We start from the raw sequence: 24,628 nt of genomic DNA, 5'->3' as shown, positions 1-24,628 counted from the left end.
CCCCATTCTGGACATTCTAGTGGGGAAATGGCTACATGAAAACTAAGTCGAAAGGTATAACTAAGGCTCGTGATGACCTTGTAAAATCTTAGAGGTCATCTAATTCAGTGGATGAAAACCTAATTGGATACCAGATGCCAGACAGGTGATAGAAATGACTGAACTAGGAGAAGTGGTCTCTGTAAAAAGAGAGAGTGGTAAGGCCTGTGGAGGTCGGTAGAGTGCATTCCACCTCTAAAGGCATTTAATTGAATTGAAAAATGCTTCTGACCAAATAAAACTTTTCTGTAGGGTCTATTTAGTGCAGACTGACAGTTTCCAGCCTTTGAATTTTAAGTCTCCACTTTACTGCTGCTACATTTGGAAAGTTTTGTGACTTACTGAAGGTTACATGGCAAATCAGACTAAACAAAAAATTTTCTGGCTTTTTTTTTTTTTTTTTTTTTTTTGTCTTTGTTTTTCTATTTCTTGGGCTGCTCCCTTGGCATATGGAGGTTCCCAGGCTAGGGGTCTAATCAGAGCTGTAGCTGCAGGCCTACGCCAGAGCCACAGCAACTTGGGATCCGAGCTGCGTCTGCAACCTACACCACAGCTCACGGCAACGCCGGATCGTTAACCCACTGAGCAAGGGCAGGGACCGAACCCGCAACCTCATGGTTCCTAGTCGGATTCATTAACCACTGCGCCACGACGGGAACTCCTTTTTTTTTTTTTTTTTTTAATTTTCTGGCTTTAAATTGTGCTCTGTCAGAGTTCCCAGTGGTAACAAATCTGACTAGTATCCATGAGGACGTAGGTTTGATCCTTGGCCCTGCTCAGCAGGTTAAGGAACTGGAGTTTCCGTGAGCAGTAGGTCGCAGATGTGGCTTGGGTCTCGAGTTGCTGTGGCTGTAGCGTAGGCTGGCAGCTGCATCTCTGATTTGACCCCTAACCTGGGAACGTGCATCTACCGTGGGTGTGGTCCTAAAAAATAACAGTGCTCTGTCACATCATGGGAGGATCAGAGTGATTTAAAAGTGTACGTTTAGAGAATGAAGAGTGTATTCTGGTGGTTTAGAAATAGAAGGGCCATTGTAAAAGCTCAAAGGCACTAGTTATTAAGCTGTACATAGGTTAAAATCCTCCACAAGAAAAATCAAATTGGAAATGTCATGAATCAGCAGTTTGGTGGGGAAATGATGACAGCAGTCTGATATATCTGAATGAACACTGAGTTGCAGGTGATGCAGATGAATTTCAGGTCCCTGTCAAGGACAGATGTTGTGGCCTTGGGCCATTTGCTTAACTTCTCTGAGGCTCAGTTTCCTCATATCAAAAAGTGAGGATAATGTTTATCTTCAAGAGTGGTTGTGAGAATTAAGAGACAAATTATAAAATGTCTCTTAGTGCCTGGTGCTGTAGAGAAGTGGTGATGGGGTGATATTGCTGTGAAGTTGTTTGAGAGGAAATCAGATTTGGTGCTAAAACTATTAGTAGCTCCTCAGTACTCATGGATGAGATTATGTATTTCATATATCAGCCCTACAGTTTTGTTTTTTTTTTTTTTGTCTTTTTGCCATTTCCTGAGCCGCTCCCATAGCATATGGAAGTTCCCAGGCTAGGGGTCGAATCAGAGCTGTAGCCGCTGGCCTACGCCAGAGCCACAGCAACTCGGGATTCAAGCCGCATCTGCAACATACACTACAGCTCATGGCAACGCAGGATCCTTAACCCACTGAGCAGGGGCAGGGATAGAACCCGCATCCTCACGGGTACGAGTTGGGTTCGTTCCCACTGAGCCACAAGGTGAACTCTCGACATTTACTTTTGTAAAAAGAACATTGGCTGCTATTTTTTGTAGCTTGACAATAAGCCATAAAATGGTCATGCGCAAAAACAAGGAGATGTTATAGGTGGACATTTTCAATTTCATAATATTTATGTTTGTTTAATGAGTTTCTTGTTTATGTGATGCTTTATTCCTTTCAAAGCACTAGAAACTTCCTTCAATTAGTGTTTATATCTGGTTGAAGTCATAGATCTGAAATGTTTTTCTGTTAGTTTTCTAGGGCTGCTGTAGCAAATTACCACCAACTGAGTGACCTAAAGCTAAAGCAGTAGAAATTTTTTCCTTCAAAGTTCTGGAGGTCAGAAGTTCAAAGTCAAGGTTTTGGCAGGGTTGTGCTCCTTCTGGAGACTGTGGGGGAGAATCCATTCCTTGCGTCTTCCAGCTTCTGGCTCTATCTTCAGGTCACCTTTCCCTCCATTTGTCTGCTTCAAAACTTTCTTTACATCTCTCTCATTAAGGTACATGGGATTACACTTAGGGCTAAAAAGATAATCCAGAATAAGCTCCCCTCTGGAGATATCTAACTTAATGATCTCCTTTTCCATACAATAGATTTACAGATTCTGGGGTGAAGACGTGGACACATCTTTGGGGCCGACATTCAGCCCACTACATTCTCTCTCAAAAGATGTTGATTACATCATCTTTAGGTCTTTTTTTTTTTTTTTTTCCCAAAAAGATGTCCTGTAAATCACACCTTTACTTCTGCTATGCCTTTAACCTGGAGTGCTCTCAGACTGGGCATCTGAATGTTGAAGTCTGTACTTTCTTCAGTACTTAGCTCAAGTCTCAACTCCTTACAGCCACACCGATTACCTCAGCCTTCCTGTTAATTATGGCATTTTAATGCCTACTGCACATTATGGTTAATTTTCCATCTCTCTAGGGCTAGGTATATATTTTATGTCCCCATCACCTAGAATAGTACCTGTACCATAATAAGAAATATATTTGGTCTTGGTCCTTGGTTCCTGGCACAGAGCTCCTAAAATCCTTGAAATTTCCTGAGTGCTGGGAGAGTATTTTTCACTCATAACAAGTCCCTTTGGAATGGGGCTGGAATTTAGGTTATAAAAACTAGAACAATGGAGTTCCCGTCGTGGCTCAGTGGTTAACAAATCCGACTAGGAACCATAGGGTTTCGGGTTTGATCCCCAGCCTCGCTCAGTGGGTTAAGGATCCGCCGTTGCCGTGAGCTGTGGTGTAACAGGTCACAGTCTCAGCTCGGGTACTGCGTTGCTGTGGCTCTGGCATAGGCCTGCAGCTACAGCTCTGATTAGACCCCTAACCTGGAAATCTCCATATGCCACGTGTGTGGCCCTAGAAAAAGACGAAAAAGACAAAAAAAGAAAAAGAAAAGAAAAAACTTTATACGAGGTTCTGAGAGATTCTGGGTTCGTGAACCCCTTAATGTGCTTGAAGGTGGTCTGCCTGGAGAGGGCATAGAGGCCTGTGCCCTCCCTGCCATACCTTGTCACCTTGTCCTATGCATCGCTTCTGTTTGGCTATTCCTGAGGCGAATCCTTTATAATAAACATAAATATTTCCTTGAATTCTTGAAGATGTCCTAGCAAATTATTGAACCTCAGGGTGGAAGAGAGGGTTGTGGGAAGCACCACATTTGTTGTCAGGTAAGCAGAGCTCCAGGTAATCTGGACACCCTTTTTTTTTTTTTTTTTTTTGGCTTTTTGGCTTTCCCGCAGCATATGGAGGTTCCCAGGCTAGAGGTCTAATCGGAACTGTTGCCACCAGCCTACGCCAGAGCCACAGCAACGTGGGATCCAAGCCGCGTCTGCAACCTACACCACAGCTCACGGCAACGCTGGATCCTTAACCCACTGGGCAAGGCCAGGGATTGAACCCGCAGCCTCGTGGTTCCTAGTTGGATTCGTTAACCACTGAGCCACAACGGGAACTTCTGGATACCCTTTTGCATCTAACTTCTGGTGTGGGGCAGTCCTGTGGAACTGTGCCCTTCAACTTGTGGGATCTGATGCTAGCTCTCAGGTAGATGGTGTCAGAATTGAATTCAGTTGTTGGATACTCAGTGTTGGAGAAGTGGTTGTTGGTATAGAAAACCCCCACGTTTGGTGTCAGACATGGTGTTAGCAAAAGACATCACAGTACCCTCTCCTTATTAGTTGGTCAGTAAGTAAAAGCTGAACTGTTAATCAGCCTGAACAGATGCAAGTTGTAGTCTGAAAGATTGGGAGAAATTGAGATTCTGGTTTCTCCATTCCAGTGCCAGGAAGGAATCCTCATGGCAAATTAAGTGTGGGTATAGATTTCTAGTTTTATGAAATAGAATAGCTTGTGCTGGAGTTCCTGTCATGGCTCAGCAGAAACAGATCTGACTAGTATCCATGAGAGCACGGGTTTGATCCCAGGCCTCACTCAGTGGGTTAAGGATCTGGTGTTGCCATGAGCTGTGATGTAGGTCACAGACAAGGCTTGGATCTGGCCGTTGTGGTGCCTGTGGCGTAGGCCAGCAGCTATAGCTCCAATTCGACCTCTAGCCTTGGACCTTCCATATGCTGTGGGTGCGGCCCTAAAAAGACAAAAAAAAAAAAAAAAGAGTAGCTTGTGCTGATTATCCAAATTGTTTTCAGGATTCTAAACTATTCCTTTGGACAGAAAGAGGCATTTATTTAGTTAGTTTTTTTAGGGCCGCATCTGCAGCATATGGAAGTTCCCAAGCTAGAGGTCAAATAGGAGCTACAGCTGCCAGCCTACGTCACAGCCACAGCAATGCCAGATCCACGCTGCATCTCTGACCTATACCACAGCTCCCGGCAACACCAGGTCCTTAGCCCACTCAGTGAGGCCAGGGATCAAACCTATATCCTTATGGATACTAGTCAGGTTCGTTACCCATGTGTCACAATGGGAACTCCCCAGAATGAGGCTTTTAGAAGCTCTCTACACCTATGCAATTAGTTATCCACCAGAATATGACTGTTATTACTCTGAATGATACGGTAGTAATCTGAAAGTTTTAATGTCTTATTTTCAAATGATTATTGGCACCAAAGGCTTCTAATAGCTTCTCTGAAGGAAGGTGTTACATCTTTGAAATGGCAAGTTGAATAAGAATGTATTTATAAACTTTTTGATTTATTCTCAGATTCTTTAAAGAAATTGTTCTGCTGAGAATTGTGACTTTGTTTTTTATTTGTTCTCATACTACTCTGTGGTAGGCCAAACCCCTCAAAGTATATAAACATAAATTTTAAAAAATCTATGTGCTAATCATGAAAAAGAAGAGTAATGTGGAGACAGGGAAGAATGAAACTTATTTTAAAAAGTTGGTTTGGGGCCCTAATAGCTTATCTGAAGAGATTACAAATGAGAGATCTGTCTTATGCATCAGGCCTGCAAATATGTTTTGTGTGTATGTTATATTGTGTTTTAAAACCTCTTTTTTTTTTTTGTCTTTTGTCTTTTTAGGACCATACCTGTGGCATATGGAGGTTCCCAGGCCAGGGTTGAATTGGAGCTACAGCTGCTGGCCTATACCACAGCCACAGCAATGCCAGATCCAGGCCGCCTCTGTGACCTACACCATAGCTCACGGCAACACCGGATCCTTAACCCACTGAGCAAGGCCAGGGATCGAACCTGTGTCCTCATGGATGCTGGTTGGATTTGTTTCTGCTGCGCCACAACAGGAAACAAATCTGACTAGCATCCATGAGGAAATAGGTTCAGTCCATGTCCTCATGGATATTAGTTGGATTGGTTAACCACTGAGCCAAGGCAGGAGTTCCTAAAACTTCTTTTTTTAAATCAGCATTTAAAAACTGGTACCTTTCTCATAAAAATCTAGGTTTCCAGGAGTTTCTGCTGTGGCACAGCGGGTTAAAGATCCAGTGTTGCTGCAGCTGTGGCATAGGTAGCAGCTGTGGTTGGATCTGATCCCTGGTCCAGGAACTTCCATGTGCTACTAGTGCAGCCAAAAAACAAGAAACAAAAAACTTAAAAAAAAAAAATCTAGGTTTCTAGATTCTGTTGTGCATCGCAAGGCATGGCAACAATTTTCTAGAGCAGAAGAGTGTACCACTCTTTAGGTGAGACATAGAGTCTTCAGTTTTCCTCATTTTCTAACTACTTATAAATTGTTGCGTAAGTACTTACGCCCAGCCCTCTTAGCTTGTTTGTGTTACCTGGCTGTCCCCTGTATTCTCTAATTCATTGTACAAATATGTATTTGGTGCCTGCTGTGTGCCAGGTACTGTTCTAGCACTGGGAATTTTGTAGTGAACCAAAAACCGTGATAGTCTCTACCCTCATAATGTATGATCTAGTGAGGGAGGAGAGTAATAAGCAAAATAAGGAAAATACATGATAGTGATAACTTCCTTGTAGAAAACGAAAGCAGAGGATGGGAATAGGACGTGTGTAAATGAGAGGGAGGTTGCACTTTTGGATAGGAGGGCCCTCCTTAAGAGATAGTATTTGCATAAAGGTCTGAAAGAAATAAGGGAGCAAGCTGTAAGCGCTGCCAACATCTGAGTGAATAACCTTCTAGGCATGTGGAACTTAAGTGTGAAGTCCCTGCTATGGCCAAAAGCAGTGAGTGAAGAAGGAGACAGTGGGAGATGAGGTCAGAAGAAGGACTAGGACAGCATGTTGAGCCTTAGGGTCGTTGTAAGTCCTTTGGTTTTTATTCTGATTGAGATGGGAAACCATTGGTGGGTTTTCAGTATGAGAGCCGTATGATCTGACTTACGTTTCTGAGTGGTTCTTTCTGTGTTGAGAACAGACCAAAGAGGGGGCGGGGAGCAAGGAGAGAAGCGGAGACTGGATATTTCAGGTTAGAGATTATGGAGGCTTGGATTAGGGTGGCTGTGAGGCTGGGTGAATGGTTGGATTCTGGCATTGGGTTAATGACAGCTGACAAGACTTGTTGATGAATTGGATGTGGGGTGTGAGAAAGAAGGGTGACAGCAGGGTTTATGACCTGACCAAATGTAAGAATGAAGTTATCGTTTCCTGAGATGGGAAGACTTCTAGAAGAGCGTTTTTTTTGTTTGTTTGTTTTTTTTGTTTGTTTTTTTTAAGGGCTGCACCTGCGGCATATGGAAGTTCCCATGTGAGGGGGTGAATTGGAGGTGTAGCTGGTAGCCACATCCACGCCAAATCTGAGCTGTGTCTGCGGCCTACAACACAGCTCATGGCAACACTAGATCCTTAATCCACTGATCGAGGCCGGGGATCAAACCTCCATCCTCCTGGATACTACTCAGGTTCATGACCACTGAGTCATAACAGGAACTCCTAGAGGAGTTTTGTTTTGTTTTGTTTTTTGGCCATACCTGTGGTGTGTGGAAGTTCCCAGGTCAAGGATCGAACCTGCGCCACAGCAGTGACCCAAGCTGCTACAGTGACAATGCCAGATCTATAACCCACTGTGCCACAGGGAACTCCTAGAAGAGTGGGTTTGGGGGAGAATATCAAGAGGTTGGTTTGGATCTTGTTAAGTTTGAGATATCCAGGAACCGTATAATTGGAGACATGAGGAGGTGATTGGATAGATGAGTTTGGAGTCAGGAAAGGCATGCAGATTTGCTGGTTACCAGTGTATGAACAGTGTTTAAAGCCGGAAGACTGGCTGACTTCACCGTGTTTGCGTGTAGATAGAAAGCACAAGAATTCAAGGATTGATTCCTACCTGGGGCAGCCAACATACACAGATTAGGGTGAGGAGGAGACAGGAGAAGTGTCTAGAGAGGTGAGAGGAAAACCCAGACTGTGCGATGCCCTGGAACGCAAGTAAAGAATGTGTCTCAAGGAAGAGCAAGTGACCAAATGCGATACCGTGGTTTATGAGAAATACATACTTGGGCGTTTAGATGACCAAAATGTATTTCTCATATATATTTGGTCTTTGTCCGTGGTTCTGGCTCATAGTTCCCCGAACTCTTGGGATTTCCTGAGCCATAGGGTAGTGGGAGCTTCTTTGGGGGGGGAGACATACCCTCAGCATGTAGAAGTTCTCAGGCTAGGCATTGAACCTGCACCACAGCAGTGACAACACCGGATCCTTAACCCACTGTGCCTCAAGGGAACTCCAGTGGGAGCTTCTTTTGTCATATTTGGTCTCTTGTCCTCAGTTTCTGAAATGGCTTCAGAGCCATAAAGTGAAATGAGTGTCCTATTATTCGTAACAAATCCCTTTCCACCACAGCTGGGTTTATGTTAATGAGGTGAATTTTGGGAAGCACTTAAGAATGGGGGCTGTTTGCCAGGGAAACCGACCAGGAATAGAGGAGTGGAACTTTCAGTCCCACCACTTCCTGATTTTCAAGAAGGAAAAGACTGGAGGTTGAATCAGTCACCAGTGGCCATAAGTTAATCAGTTATGCCAATGTAATGAAGCCTCCATCAAAAGGAAGGAGTCTGGAGAGCTTTCGAGTTGGGGGATCAGAATGCTTCCATGTGCCACCGAGTTGGGCCCCAATTTTCACAAAGACAGAGCGCCTTTGTTTGGGACTTTGCCCTGTGTTTCTCTTCATTTAGCTTTTGATTGATATATTTTACTGTGTTTTGTAAAAAATCAGTTTACTCTAGCAAGTAAGTGGGTTTCCTGAATTCTGTGAGCTGCGCCAGCAGATTAATCAAACCCAAAGAAGGGGCCATTGAGACCCTCTTGATTTATAGCCAGATAACAACCTGGCTATAAACCTTGTAATTGGCATCTGGAGTGGAGCTGGTCTTATGGGACAGAGTCCTTAACCTGTAGAATCATGCTGTCTCCAGATAGAGTGTCAGAATTGAATTCAATTGTAGGACAGCCAGCTGGTGTCAGAGCCTTGCTTGGTGGTGGCGTGAGGAACTACCCTGCAGTGTTGCAAGTGTTAGGCAGTCAGACCCCTTTTACCACAGATCCTTAGCTCATTCTCAGATGAAGATTGAGAATTGGAGTTCCCGTCGTGGCACAGTGGTTGACGAGTCCGACTAGGAACCATGAGGTTGTGGGTTCGGTCCCTGCCCTTGCTCAGTGGGTTAACGATCCAGCGTTGCTGTGAGCTGTGGTGTAGGTTGCAGACGCGGCTCGGATCCTGCGTTGCTGTGGCTCTGGCGTAGGCCGGTGGCTACAGCTCCGATTCAGCCCCTAGCCTGGGAACCTCCATATGCCGTGGGAGCGGCCCAAGAAATAGCAACAACAACAACAACAACAACAACAAAAGACAAAAGATAAAAGACAAAAAAAAAAAAAAAAAAAAGATTGAGAATTGCCTCTTGGATTTTACAATGCACATGTCTTCAATGACCTTGATAAAGAAAGCAGTTTTTGGAGTTTCCGTTGTGGCGCAGTGGTTAACGAATCCGACTAGGAACCATGAGGTTGCGGGTTCGGTCCCTGCCCTTGCTCAGTGGGTTAACGATCCGGTGTTGCCGTGAGCTGTGGTGTAGGTTGCAGACGCGGCTCGGATCCCGTATTGCTGTGGCTCTGGCGTAGGCCGGTGGCTACAGCTCCGATTCAACCCCTAGCCTGGGAACCTCCATATGCCGAGGGAGCGGCCCAAGAAATAGCAACAATAACAACAACAACAACAACAAAAAAGACAAAAGACAAAAAAAAAAAAAAAAAAAAAAAAAAAAAGAAAGCAGTTTTGGTGGAGTGATGCAGGCAAACAACCTAAGTGGAGAAGGTTAAGGGTGAATGGGAGGGCTGGAATGAGAGATAGAGAACCTGCACCACAGCAGGTTAGGTAACATTTAGGTTCAGGGAAGTTCAAAGAGTTTTGTGGCAGTAGCTAGAGAGAATTGGTCAGGGAATGGATTATTTTAAGTTGAGAAGTACTAGAGGTTATTTTTTTGCTGATGGGAGCAAAGAATTGTTGGAGCAGTGCCCTTGAGTGGGTGGGAAGGAGTGGGATCTAGAAAGCAGAGGATGAGAGTAGTCCTCGGTAGGGCATAGATTTGCATTCTTCGTAACAACTGAAGGCAGTCAGTGTGTGTGGACATGGATGCAGGTGGGTATTTAGATTAGGTGGCAGGAGCTTGTAGGAGTTCTCTTCTGATTGTTCAGTTTTCTCAGCGAGAAGGCATAGTTTTTAGCGGAGACTGAGGACGAGGGAGGAGACGTAGGAAGTTTAACTAGCAAGGAAGAGGGATGAAGTATGTCTGCAGGGTCTAGGAGAGTAAACAGACTAGAGAAATACCAGTTGGAATGCCAAGCAGCCTTAAGGGCCCACTTGGGGTTTATGAATAAAGCAGAGTGAGAAAATCTGATTTATCAACCATCCACATGCGAATATTGTAATAACAGGAACAGAGATGTCATGCTCCCTGGTCTGCGCAGACTAGCTCTGTTTTGTGTTTGTTTGTTTTTAAGGCTGCTTTAGCTAACAGTGACTTCCAATTGGGAGCAGTTTTGTCCCTCACTCCACCAAGGAGATATTTGACTATGTCTGGAGACGTCTTTGGTTGTCGCAAGGCAACAGGTGCCACAGGCATCTAGTGGGTGAAGGTGAGGGATGCTACTCAGCATCCTGTGAGGAAGCCACAGGGCAGCCTCCACAACAAAGAGTGACCTGCCTGAAAAGTCAGTAGTGCCCAGGGCGAGCAACTGAGCTGTTAATGGTCCAGACTTGCTGGGATTTTACGTTTTTTGTTTGCTAAACTTTTGTTTCCTTGTTTGATTGTCCTTGACTTTCACAAAGTAAAATTATATTGAGTTATGAGAATACGCATATCACTTCAGCCCTTTATTTTAGATTTTAATTAAAGCAAGAGGAAGGATGTTCTTTTTATTCAGTCTCAAGTGTAGGATTAACTTAATGTTATCTGAAGTAAATTTGGGACAAAGAATTTTTTACCTTGATGCATCTATAATAGCGTGATTTTCTTAAGATTGAGCCTGAGGCGAATAATATCTTCACTTGGGACTTGGGTATACTTTGTACTAAATTTCAAAATGAACTTTGAGTAACAAAGAGGGAGTATTAGTTCTGTCAAATTGTGACTTTGCAAACTTACAGATACAGACTGAGTTAACTCTTAATCCTAAAATTTGGTTTGTTATCTCCTGCTCTTCAATACCAAATGACTATGGGCGGAATTTGAAAAGTGGTACTGAAACCTAATCTTCAAGTATTGGTAGGTAGAAATCACTAGAATAATGAGACTAAGGAGATTCATATGCTAGCTCCAGCACACCATCCACTTTCTGCTTGAACTCTGGCAGTCTCACCATGGGTGGGTCCCTGTGTGTGTTTTGTGTACAAGTGCTCTGTAATGCTGATTCATGCCTGCCTTCCTTCACCGGATTTGCAGAGATACAACGAAGCGAAACGGATTTGACTTTCTTGGTAAATGAAAACATACAGTAAATATTAGTAGTGATATTTGAATTTCAAAATGATAAAAGTTGATCCTGGTTGCCTTTCAGTGTTCTTTTTTTGTTTGTTTTTGGTTTTTGCTTTTTAGGGCCTCACCTGCAGCATATGTAAGTTCCCAGGCTAGGAGTTGAATCTGAGCTATAGCTGTCAGCCTACACCACAGCTCACAGCAATGCCGGATCTTTAACCCACTGAGCAAGGCCAGGAATGGAACCCGCAACCTCATGGTTCCTAGTGAATTCATTTCCGCTGTGTCACGACGGGAACTCTGCCTTTCAGTGGTTTTTTTTTTTTTTTTTTTAAAAGAACTTTAGAATGCTAACAGTGGAGTTCCCGTCGTGGCGCAGTGGTTAACGAATCCGACTAGGAACCATGAGGTTGCGGGTTCGGTCCCTGCCCTTGCTCAGTGGGTTAACGATCCGGCGTTGCCGTGAGCTGTGGTGTAGGTTGCAGACGCGGCTCGGATCCCAAGTTGCTGTGGCTCTGGCGTAGGCCGGTGGCTACGGCTCCGATTCGACCCCTAGCCTGGGAACCTCCATATGCCGCAGGAGCGGCCCAAGAAATAGCAACAACAACAACAACGACAAAAAGACAAAAGACAAAAAATAAAAAAATTAAAAAAAAAAAAGAATGCTAACAGTAAGCTAGAGTTCTAGGCAGATATATTTACTTATTTATTTAGTTTTTGCTTTTTTTTTTTTTTTTTAGGGCCAAACTTGCAGTATATGGAAGTTCCCAGGCTAGGGGTTGAATTGGAGCTACAGCTGCTGACCTGCACCACAGCCACAGTCACATAGGATCCCAGCTGCATCTACGACCTACACCATAGCTCATGGCAGCGCTGGATCCCCGACCCACTGAGCAAGGCCAGGGATCAAACCTGCATCCTCATGGATACCAGTCAGATTTGATTCCACTGCGCCACAATGGGAACTCCAAGATTTAAAACTTAAAATTTGTTTGAAAATAATATTAAAGAAGGAAATGAATCCTAGCAATAACCTGTGGTATCATTTGTTAATTCCACCAACTTGCTTTTGTTGAATTTGTTTTCTCTAGTGACTCTTCGCAGGCTTTCTTTCTTTCTTTCTTTTTTTTTTTTTTGTCTTTTGTCTTTGTAGAGCCACACCCGTGGCATATGGAGGTTCCCAGGCTAGGGGTCCAACTGGAGCTGTAGCTGCTGGCCTGTGCCAGAGCCACAGCAATGCCAGATCCGAGCCACATCTGCGACCTGCACCACACCTCATGGCAACACCAGATCCTTAACCCACTGAGCTAGGCCAGGGATCAAACTGGCAACTTCATAGTTCCTAGTCGGATTTGTTTTTGTTGCACCACGATGGGAACTCCCACAGGCTTTCTTATAAAAATTTCTCATAAAAACCTACAGTTTTGAATTAGTTTTATTTTCAGTTGTACTTCATGGTCAGTTCATTTCTTGCTTTAATTCAGTGTTATTCCAACTGTTAGCCAGGAGAGGGTGCACACAACCTTTATGGTTTAATACACTTCTGCATTAAGTACCCCGTTTGGAATACTATTTTAATTTAATTTGATTACAGTTGTGTAGTATTTGCATGATAATTCATTTTATGAATCATTTGAGCCCTGAAAGTTTTGTAGGTATTTAGAAAGCTTTGTAATTATTAATCCATAATGTGTTTAATTTATTAAGCATTATATTTAATTCACTGAATGTGTATTGAGGATTTGAGAAGTATAAGGCATTGTGCTAGACATGGGGGATACAGACAGCATGGGCCTCACCTTCAAGCAGCCTTTCAGACTGTTTAGTATAGTAGTGGTTTCATTGAAGTATTAGATAGAAGCCAAGGCATTGATATTTCTGTAACCATGGATTAGAGGTAGAATTCAGGTTTGGAGAAGGCTTGGAGTTGAAGTACTCCAGTTTCTCTTCTTGTAGATAAAGAAGTTGAGGCTCAGAGAGGTGACAAACTTAGTGTACTCACAAATTACAACTTCATAGAAACATGATGATTATAAATATAAGAAGAAGGTTTGAAATCATGTAATACAAAGTTTGCAGTTCATAGTGTTTATTTTTTGGAGAACAGGAGAGAGGAACTGTTTAGAGGGTCTAATTTAAAATTGATGCTAACTACCATTGTTTATCATGTGCTAACTCTGTAGGGTGTTGTGCTTTAATTTAAAGTGTGTATATATAAGCTAATTACATATTTTGTGTGAGAATTTGCGAATATACAACAACTTTGAATATTTAAGTCTGGGTTATATGTGCCAGATATTGTCCTTGGTGCTAGAACAAGGAAGGATGTTTTACTTGCCCTTGAGATGCTCAAATCTATACACTTACTACCAGAACTCCTCCTTCTACAGCCAGCTTACTGTAGCGTAGGAGTAGGCCAACTCATTGCTGTATGGCCGGCAAGAACAAACTACGAAGGCAAATGGGGTGAATGGTTGTCTGAGAGAAGGGATCAGGTTCACACTGAGGTGCTTAGTGCTCCACAGTGAGGTGACATTTGAGCTGGGACTTCGAATAGGACAAGTGTTTCATTCAGGAGATAATGAAGAGAAAACAACATTAGCAGAAGTGTAAAGATAAGAAAGTGTGTGGCTTGTTCAGGGAACAGCGAATGTTGGTGTGCCTAGACCTTCAGGTACATAAGCCAAGACAGACGGGTTGGGGTTAGATTATGAAAAGCTTTCTCTTGTCTTGTTGAGGAGTTTGGATTCTATAGTCTGAGCAGTAGGGAAGCACCAAGGTTCACTGTGTTCTTTGGATATATTCAGATGTGTACCAAAGTGGACAACATGCTGAACCCTCATGAACCTGTCACCGAATTCCAGCAGTTATTAGCTCATGGCCTGTCTAGTTTTCTTTTTTTATATTTAGCCCATGCTCTTGCCCATCATATTTTGAAACAAATCCCAGGTAGTATATTATTTTATCCATAAATATTTCACTATATATCTCATTAAAAATTATCAACTGTCTAGTTAATGTTCAAATTATCAGTGATTAATTAACTTTTTACATACATTATTTTTACTTATTTATTTATTTTGAATTTCTCATTTGAAACATTGCTATTCATTTTTTAAAGTCTTTCTTTATAAGCAACAGATTTTAGCATTGGTGTCAATTTGGGCTGGAAAGAAACTCCCTAAACAACATCCCTCCAGAAGACAACAATGATGTTCATTCCTCCAAACAACCAAATTCAAAGTCTACCAAAACAAGAACAAAAGAAGCCTACACAGAAAAAAAAAAAATCACTTTATAGGGGTTCAGTGCATTTAGCAGCAGCCTTCACTGTGCTGTCTAATTATCCTTCAGCTGACTTTCAAAAAAAATAACACCCTAGCTCATCAAAATATACATTTTTCCATTTGTTTTTTATATGAAAAAATAATTAAAAAATGGAAACTTGAAGGAATTCAGTCAGTTGCTTGACTCGTTTCGCTATCATGTACAGAATAAGAAGGTCAGGAAGGCTCTTTGCAGCACACGTGATTATGGGAAACTGATTTTCAAGGTTGAGCTTTCTTCCAAACAGTGTAAAATACCCACAGTTCCAAATATGAAGGGACACAGATGATCTTCGAGAATTCCACAGGACAATACAGGTGCCCCAGCTATTCTTCATAGAGTGACAGAGCTTCCGTCAAATTGACACAGTTCCCCTGTGAAATATTTCCCATCCTGTTTTAATACTTTCATTGAGAGGTCAAGAATCAATGAGAAACTCCCATGTGGAATCTTCTTGTGGAGATGTGGCGATTGGAACAGCTGTCAAATCATTAATCACATAATCAAACTCTCTCCCTTCTTTGGCATAGTTCTTCAGAACTGGAATACAGTCTAATATTAGAACCCGATAGCAGTCTCCTTTAAGATCGTCTAAGATCTTTTTTTTCTCAGGTGTTTCTTACCTCTGTCAATCACCATTTGTCGCTGTCTACCATAGTGACCATCTTTGGTTTCATCTTGACTATTTACATAATATGCCCCCATGTCCACCTCCCAGAATCAGTACATCTTGGCCAGTGTAATCTTTGCCACTGCCCATGATGGCATGGATATACGCCAAATCACTTTCTGCCAAATTAACATCCTCACTGAGGATAGGAACATTTCCAAACTGTTCTGAGTGTAAAATCTTATCGGAGCTACAACTTCTGGCCCACATCACAGCCACAGCAACTCAGGATCCAACCACGTCTGCAGCCTATACCATAGTTCACAGCAATGCCATATCCTAACCCACTGAGCAAGGCCAGGGATTGAACCCGAGTCCTCATGGATACTACTTGGGTTCATTAACCACTGAGCCATGACAGGAACTCCTCTTTCTTCTACTTTGTTCAAAAGCCTGTCGGCCTCTTTGCCTTGCACATTACTGTCGTAACCCCGAAGGTCCGGCAACACCAATCCATGTGGCTAAATTCTCAAATTGGCGAACGTGCTATTTTTGTTGATGTTGGTCACTAAATACCCACTGACTCTGTCATCCCCTGCTCTTGGAGAATGGACTGGAGGCCTTTCAGAATGGTCTTGCCATCAGCTTTGGCGCCAAGCGTGAAGTCGAGGGTGCTGTGCTGTGCTGCTGCCATAGTGAGGCGAGCCCCTGTGCCATGCCTAGGGAAGGTAGCCGGGGAGACTGGGGGACCACACAGCATGTCAGGCAGGGAGTGCCTATGTACATTCTTTTCAAATATTCTTTTCCATCATGGTCTATCCCAGAAGATTGGGTATAGTTCCTTATGCTACATAATAGGACTTTGCTGTCTGTCTATTCTAAATGTAATAGCTTGTATCTACTAATCCCAAACTCCCAGTCCATCCCACTCTCTTCTCCCTCCTCCTTGGCATCAAGTCTGTTGTCTGTGTCTGTGAGTCTGGATAACTTTTCTGTTTTTAAAATTATAGTAGTAGTCTACACTTAAAGAAGTCCCTTTAACATTTCTTGTAAGGTCAGTTGAGTGGTGATGAACCCTTTTAGCGCTTGCTTATCTGGAAAACATTTATTTCTCCTTCAATTCTGGATGATAACTTTGCCAAGTATTCTTAGTTGGAAGTTTTTTCTTTTAGCATTTTAAATATTTCATGCTGCTCCCTTCTGGCTTGCAAAATTTGTGCTGAAAAAAAATCTGCCTGTAGTCTTATGGGGGTTTCCTTGTTTGTAACAGAGCGTTTTTGTTTGATGCTTTTAATCTTCTCTCTTTGTCTTTAACTTTTTATATTTTAGTTATAATGTGTCTTGGTTTGGGTCTTTTTGGGTTCATCTTACTTGGAACTCTCCAGGCTTCTTGGATCTGGGTGTCTTTTTCCTTCCCCAAGGTAGGCAAGTTTTCAGCCATTATTTCTTCAAATAAGACTTCTGCCCTCTTTGTTTCTCCTTCTGGAAGCCCTAAAAGGTGAACATTAGTCTGTTTGATATTGTCCCATAATCCTCTTTAAACTGTCCTCACATCTTTCTGTTCTTTTTCTTTTTGCTGCTCTGACTAGGTGAGTTCTACTGCCTTTTCTTCAAGTTGACTGATTCTGTCTTCTTTCATTCTTTCTTGCTTCATCTTGTCTGCTCTTGAATGCCTCTAGTGTGTTTTCCATTTTGCTTATTATGTTCTTTAGCTTGTGATTTCTGCATGGTGTTTTCTTGTATTTTCCATCTCTTGAACAAAGTTTTCACTGTCTTCATCCATCTGTCTTCCTAGTTCAGTGAGCATCTTTATGATCATTACTTTGAACTTCTTATCAGGTGAATTACTTATCTTTGTTTCATTAATGTGTTTTTCCTAAGATTTTATCTTGTTAACTCATTTGGAACATATTCCTCTGTTTCTTCATTTTCCTTGATTCTCTGTGTTGATTCTATATAGTAGAAAAACCATCCACTTTTCTTAGTCTTGAAGGAGTGGCCTTGTGTTCTCAGATCCAAACAATCTGGAGGTGCCCCCTGGGCAGCAGTCTCAAGGCTCAGGATACACTGTTCAGATGCATGTATAAGCTCCTTTCTTGGGAGATATTGGTGGACTGGAGCAAGGCAGAGAGGGAGAGCCCCAAGATAGTGTCTACAGCCTCCATTCTTGTGAGCATCTCCATAGGCCACCGAATGTGCCAGACTTGAAGCCTGACACTTAGTCCAAAGCTCCAGGACAGGCACAGTGGCCTCTTTGATACAAACACCGGGGGGTGGGGGGCGGTATGTGCCCCCACTGTCTGCACAGTCTCCTGCCAAGAACCATCCCTCCCCAGTTACCACAGTCCCATGAGACCCCAGAACACAAGCCCTTCCTGCCACTAGGGACAGGTGATCAAAGGGCATCCTCTGGATGTTGGTTGCAGAAACTGCACCAGACACATGTAAAGCTGTCCTCTAGAGACACTGGTGCTTTGGAGCATGGCAGAGGGTGAGTGCAAAGATAGTGGCAATATTTTCTCCCCCTTTGGAAAGGATTACAGCAGCCTCTAGGTAAGAATTGTTTAATTAGAAACCTGCCCCAGGCCACAGTCATGATGATTAGCTATTAGACCTCCTTCACAGAAAGACAGAGCTCAAAAGTCTTTTGCCTCTTGTGCTCTAGGGTGGCAGCTCTTTAAAAACTCTTTCTCCAGTGGTTACAGTCCTATGGGACCCACAGGTGTAAGCCCCACTGGTCCTCAGAGCCAGATGATGTAGAAGTGTCCCTTAGCAGCAGTCACAAAAATCAGGGTACACGAGAGGGTTATGAGCTCCTTTCTGGGTGGTACCTATTATTATAGTCCCATGTGACCAAGAACGCAAGCTCCCCTGACCTCCAGAGCCAGGTAGTCAAGAGTTATTTTCTGGGTGACAGCTGCAAAAATTGGGATACAAGAGAGATGTAAAGGATCCCTTATGGGATATACCGGTGCTCTGGAGGAAGAGAGCAAAGATGATGCCCATGTTTCTCCATCCCCAGAGAATGTTCCAGCTGGCTTCTAGATACATATGTTAAATTAGATGCCTGCCCTCAGGCTGAGGTTTTAATATAAGCACATAAGCCCCCTTTAAATCTGGGCATGATCAGCTACCTCTGAACTGGACATTGGGGTGGGTGAGTATGAGCTCTTTAAGAGGTGTTTCTCTGATTGTCTCTGTCTCATGGGTCTCAGACCATGAGCTCCATTGATTTTCAAAATTAGATGTGCTGGGGGCTCAGCTGTCAAGTGTGTGTCTTCAAAGACTCAGTGCCAGAGTTCCTGACGTGGCTCAGCAGTAAGGAACCTGACTAGTGTCCATGAGGACATGGGTTCTGTCCCTGGCCTTGCTCAGTTGGTTAAGGATCTGGTGTTGCTGTGAGCTGTGGTGTAGGTTACAGATGTGGCTTGGATCCTGCATTGCTGTGGCTGTGGTGTAGGCTGGCAGCTGCAGCTCTGATTTGACCCCTAGCCTGTGAACTTACATATGCCATGAGTGTGGCCCTAAAAAGACTAAAACAAACAAACAAAAAATTGCAGTGCCCAATGTGAGGTTTGAAGTCTTTGTTTTTCGGGGAGAATCTGTGGGTTTTGAGTTCCCTGCCATTCGTGGAATTGGCATGCTGGGGATGGGGTTTGTGAGCCGTCCTCTCCTACTCACTTTATTTTTTGTTTGTTTATAGATGTATTTATTATATATATATTTTTATTACTCAATGAATTTACTACATTTATAGTTGTACAATGATCATCGCAATCCAATTTTATAGGATTTCCATCCCACAACCCCAGCGCATCCCCCCACCCCCCAAACTGTCTCCTTTGGAAACCATACGTTTTTCAAAGTCTGTGAGTCAGTATCTGTTCTGCAAAGAAGTTCATTGTGTCCTTTTTTCAGATTCCACGTGTCAGTGATACCATTTGATGCTGGTGTCTCGTTGTTTGACTGACTTTACTTAGCATAATTTCTAGGTCCATCCATGTTGCTAAAAATGCTGGTATTTCGTTCATTTTAATGGCTGAGTAATATTCCATTGTGTATATGTACCACATCTTCTTGATCCACTCCTCTGTCAATGGACGTTTAGGTTGTTTCCATGTTTTGGCTGTTGCAAATAGTGCTGCAGTGAACACGGGAGTTCATGTGTCTTTGCGAGGCATGGTTTTCTCTGGATAGATGCCCAGGAGTGGGACTGCTGGATCAAATGGTAGTTCTATGTTTAGTTTTCTGAGGAATCTCCATACTGCTTTCCACAGTGGTTGCACCAATTTACAATCCCACCAACAGTGTACTAGGGTTCCTTTTTCTCCACACCCTCTCTAGCACTTCTTATTTGTAGACTTTTGGATGATGGCCATTCTGGCTGGTGTAAGGTGGTACCTCATAGTGGTTTTGATTGGCATTTCTCTAATAATGAGTGATGTTGAACATCTTTTCATGTGTTTTTTGGCCATCCGTATGTCTTCTTTGGAGAATTGTCTGTTGAGATCTTCTGCCCATTTTTTTGATGGGGTTGTTTGTTGTTTTGGTATTGAGTTATAAGAGGTGTTTATAAATTTTGGAGATGAATCCCTTGTCAGTCGCTTCATTTGCAAAGATTTTCTCCCATTCTGTGGGTTGTCTTTTTGTTTTGTTTAGGGTTTCCTTTGCTGTGGAGAAACTTTTAAGTTTGATTAGGTCCCATTTGTTTATTTTTGTTTTTATTGTCATTACTCTAGGAGGTGGATCTGAGAAGATGTTGCTGTCGCTTATGTCAGAGAGTGTTTGGCCTGTTTTCCTCTAAGAGTTTTATAGTGTCTGTTCTTATATCTAGGTCTTTAATCTATTTTGAGTTTATTTTTGTGTATGGTGTTAGGGAGTGTTCTGATTTCATTTTTTTTCCATGCGGCTGTCCAGTTTTCCCAGCACCACTTACTGAACAAGCTGTCCTTTCTCCATTGTATATTCTTGCCTCCTTTGTCATAGATTAGTTGGCTGTCCTACTCACTTTAATATAGTTTTCTTCTTGTTTGCCTGATATATAGTTGTCACTCAGTCAGCCTTTAGTTTTTTAAAAGAGGAAGTTGTTTCATATATAGCGAGAGACTCTTGTGTGTCTGTGGAGGGAGGTGAATTTAGGACCTTCCTGTGTTGCCATCTTGATCTGAAACCTCTTCTCTGGTGTGCAGCAGGAGGCAGAGAGGAGCACTCCCAGCCTGAGCCCCGAGAAGAGGTGTCCTCTGATTGTTCTTCTCTCCTTGGAATCTGTTTCCACTCAGCCTCATAATGACCAGTAGCGCTAACTTCTTTAAGTTGAAAAGAAAGGGTGCTAGTCAGTAAAAAGAATGCATATGAAAGAAGAAATCTCACTGAAAAAGTAAATATATAGTGAAGATTGTAGATTAATGACTTAAAAAGCTAGTATGAAGGTTAAAAGATGAAAGAAGTAAAAATAACTATGATTACAATAATTAGTCAAGTGGTACACAAGATAAAAAGATGTAAAATGTGATGTCAGAAACATAAAATGTAGAGGGCAGAGTAAAGATACTGAGTTTTAGCATGGGATCGTACTTGAGTTAACAGCTTAAAACAGGGTGTTATAAGGTGTTATGTGTAAGCCTTACGGTAACCACAACACAATAGCCTGTAGTAAATACACAAAAGATACAGAGCAAGGAATGTAAACATACCACTGAAGTCATCAAACCGGAATGAAAAGAGCAGGAGAAGAAGAAAGGTGCAGAGAAGAACCCCAGAAACATCTAGAAACAATGAACAAAATGGCAGTAAGCACATACCTATCATTAGTTACTTTAAATATAAATGGACTAAGTTCTCCAATAAAAAGACATAGAGTGATTGAAGGGGTTAAAAAAAACCCAAGACTGATCTGTATGCTGCCTACAAGAGACACTTTAGATGGAAGGACACACACAGATGAAAGTGAAGGGATGGAAAAACATAGTCGGTGCAATGGAAACCAAAAGAAAACTGGAGTAGCTATACTTATATCAGATAAAACAGACTTTTGGAGTTCGCTTTTGTGGCTCAGGAAGTTAAGGACCCAGTGTAGTCTTCATCAGGGTGAGGGTTCGATCCCTGGGCTCACTCAGTGGGTTAAAGATCTGGTGTTGCTGCCAGCTGCGGTATAGGTTGCAGATGCAGCTTGGATCCAGTCTTGCTGTGGCGGTGGCCTAGGCCTACAGTTGGAGCTCCAGTTCGATCCCTGGCCTGGGAACTTCCATGTGCCACAGTGTGGCTATAAAAAGAAAAAAAATCAATGGACTTAAGGCAGAGACTGTAATAAAGAGACAAGTGTGTTATATGATAAAGGGGTTAATAACACAACAGGTTGTGACATTTGTAAGTATTTATGCACCTAAGAAAGGAGCACCTAAACATATAAAACAAATATTAGCAGATCTAAAGGGAAAAATAGAGAGCTGTGCATAGTAGGGGACTTTAATAGCTTAATATCATCAATGGATAGATCATCCAGACAGAAATTCAATAGGGAAACTACAACCTTAAGCGATATGTAGGTCAGATGGACTTAAAAGGGTTTTACAGAACATCCGATCCTAAAGCAACAATACATATTCCTCTCAAGTGTACATGGAACATTTTCCAAGATAGATGCTTCTGTTAGGCCACCAAACAAGGCTTAATAAATTTAAAAGGATTGAAATCATATCAAGGATCTTTTCTGACCACAGTGGTATGAAACTAAAAATTAATTACATGAAGAGAACTAGAAAATTCACAACATGTGGAGATCAAACAGTATGCTACTGAATAACCAATAGATGAAAGAAGAAATAAAAAAATTTATGGGATGAAGCAAAAGAAGTTCTAAGAAGGACATTGTTAGTGATAAATGCCTACCTCAAGAAATAAGAAAAGTCTAAAACAACCTACCTCTACACCTCAAGGAACTAGAAGAACATCCTGCTGTATATCACTGGGAACTATGTCTGGTCACTTGTGATGGAGCATGATAATGTGAGAAATAAGAATGTATACGTGTATGTGTGACTGGGTCACCTTGCTGTGCAGTAGAAAACTGACAGGACACTGTAAATCAGCTATAATGGAAAAAATAAAAATCATTATATATAAAAGAAATTAGAAGAACAAGTGAAGCCCAGAGTTAGTAGAAAGGAAGGAACTGACAAAGATTAGAGTAGAAATAAGTGAACAGGAAACTAAAGATAGAAAAGATAAATAAAACTAAGAGCTAAAAAATAAATAAATAAATAAATAAATAAATAAAGGAGTTCCCATCGTGGCGCAGTGGTTGACGAATCCGACTAGGAACCATGAGGTTGCGGGTTCGGTCCCTGCCCTTGCTCAGTGTGTTGACGATCTGGCGTTGCCATGAGCTGTGGTGTAGGTTGCAGACTCGGCTCGGATCCTGCGTTGCTGTGGCTCTGGTGTAGACTGGTGTCTACGGCTCCGATTAGACCCCTAGCCTGGGAATCTCCATATGCCGCGGAATCGGACCAAGAAATAGCAAAAAAAAAAAAAAAAAAAAAAAAAAACCTAAGAGCTGATTCTTTGAAAAGATTAAGAAAAAAAAAATAGCAAAAAAAAGCTGACAAGCCTTTAGCTAGGCTCAACAAGCAAAAAGAGAGAGGACTCTAATAAATAAAATTAGAAATGGAAGAGAAGATGTGATAATGATACCACAGAAATAGAAAGGATCGTGGAATTCCTGTTGTGGTCCGGCAGGTTGAGAACCCAGCCTAGTGTCTGTGAGAATGCAGGTTTGATCACTGGACTCGCTCAGTGGATTAAGGATCTGGTGTTGCTGCAAGCTGCAGTGTAGGTCACAGATGTGGCTCTGATCTGGCATTGCTGTGGATTTGGTGTAAGCCAGCAGCTGCAGCTACAGTTCAACTTCTAGCCTAGGAACTTTCATATGCTGCAGGTGTGGCTGTTAAATTAACAAAAAAAAAAAGGAGTTCCCGTCGTGGCGCAGTGGCTAATGAATCCAACTAAGAACCATGAGGTTGCAGTTTCGATCCCTGTCCTTGCTCAGTGGGTTAAGGATCCAGCGTTGCCGTGAGCTGTGGTGTAGGTCGCAGATGCGGCTCGGATCCCAAGTTGCTGTGGCTCTGGTGTAAGCTGGCAGCTACAGCTCTGATTGGACCCCCAGCCTGGGAACCTCCATATGCCGCAGGAGCAGCCCAAGAAATGGCAAAAAGACCAAAAAGACCAAAAAGACCAAAAAAAAAATGAGTTCCTGTTGTTGTGGCTCAGCAGGTTAAGAACCTAACTAGTATCTATGAGGCTGAGGGCTTGATCCCTGGCCTCTGTAAGTAGGTTACAAATCCGGCGTTGCCATGAGCTGCAATGTAGTTTGCAAACATGGCTCAGATACTGTGTTGCTGTGGCTGTGGTGTAGGCTGGCAGCTGCAGCTCTGACTGGACCCCTAGCCTGGGAAATTCCATATGCCATGGGTGTGGCCCTAAAAAAGACAAACAAATGAAAGGATAAGAGACTACTATGAATAATTATATGCCAACAAATTGGGCAAATTAGAAGAAATGGATAAATTCCTAGAAACATACAACTCACTAAGATTGAATCATGATGAAATCGGAATTTCTTTTTTTTTGTCTTTTCTAGGGCCACACCCACGGCATATGGAGGTTCCCAGGCTAGGGGTCTAATCAGAGCTGTAGCCACTGGCCTATGCCACAGCCACAGAACGCAGAATCCGAGCTGCGTCTGCTGCCTGTACCATGACTCACGGCAACGCCGGATCCTTAACCCATCTAGTGAGGCCAGGGACCGAACCCACAAGCTCATGGTTCCTAGTTGGATTTGTTAACCACTGAGCCATGACGGGAGCTCCTGAAATAGGAAATTTAAGCAGACGGATTATTAGATTGGAGATTAAGTCAGTACTCAAAAGCCTTCCAAGAAATAAAAGTCCAGGACTAGATGGCTTCCCTGGTAAATTCTACCAAACATTCAAAGGAGAATTAAAACTATTTTAAAGCTCTTTGAAAACTGGAAAGTACAGAATTCTTCCAAGAACATTTTAAGAGGCCAGCATTATCCTGTCCGATTTTAACCGGACAAGGGTGCCACACCCAGAAAATTATAGCTCACTGTCCCTGATGAACATAGATGCAAAATCCTCAGCAAATTCTTAGCAAACTGAATTCAACAATACATTAAAAGGATCGTACACCATCATCAAGTGGGATTTATTCCAAAAATTTAAGGATGGTTTAACATCTACAAACAAGTCAATGACCACTCAGTGCAGTTCACTACATTAACAAAATAAAGGCTAAAAATCATAAGATCATCTCTGTGGATTCAGGAAAAGCATTTGACAAAACTCAACATCCGTTTATGGTAAAAACTCTCAACAAAGCACATACTGAGTGGACATACTCAGCACAGTGGAGGCCATATATGACAAGTCCATAGCTAACCTCATACTCAGTGGTGAAGAGCTGAAAACTTTCCCTCTAAGGTCAGGAACAAGAAGATGATGTGTCCTCTTGCTATTTTTATTCCACATAGT

The 24,628-nt window shown here is 42.5% G+C and overlaps 1 protein-coding gene and 1 pseudogene across 3 annotated transcripts in view; one reads left to right on the top strand and one right to left on the bottom strand.

Moving 5' to 3' along the window:
* MRPL22 (mitochondrial ribosomal protein L22) overlaps window positions 1-24,628 on the top strand; it is a 48,026-nt gene that overhangs the window by 2,706 nt on the left and 20,692 nt on the right. The gene's annotated exons all lie outside the window — the stretch shown is intronic.
* Window positions 14,646-15,774, bottom strand: LOC100524718 (spermine synthase-like; annotated as a pseudogene).

This window comes from Sus scrofa, chromosome 16 (genome assembly GCF_054392235.1).
Source record: "Sus scrofa isolate SSC_HxYL_T2T_F1_AM1 chromosome 16, Sscrofa_HxYL_maternal_Yorkshire_Landrace_v2.0, whole genome shotgun sequence".
NCBI lineage: Eukaryota > Metazoa > Chordata > Mammalia > Artiodactyla > Suidae > Sus > Sus scrofa.
This window is presented reverse-complemented; position numbering and strand designations above follow the sequence as displayed.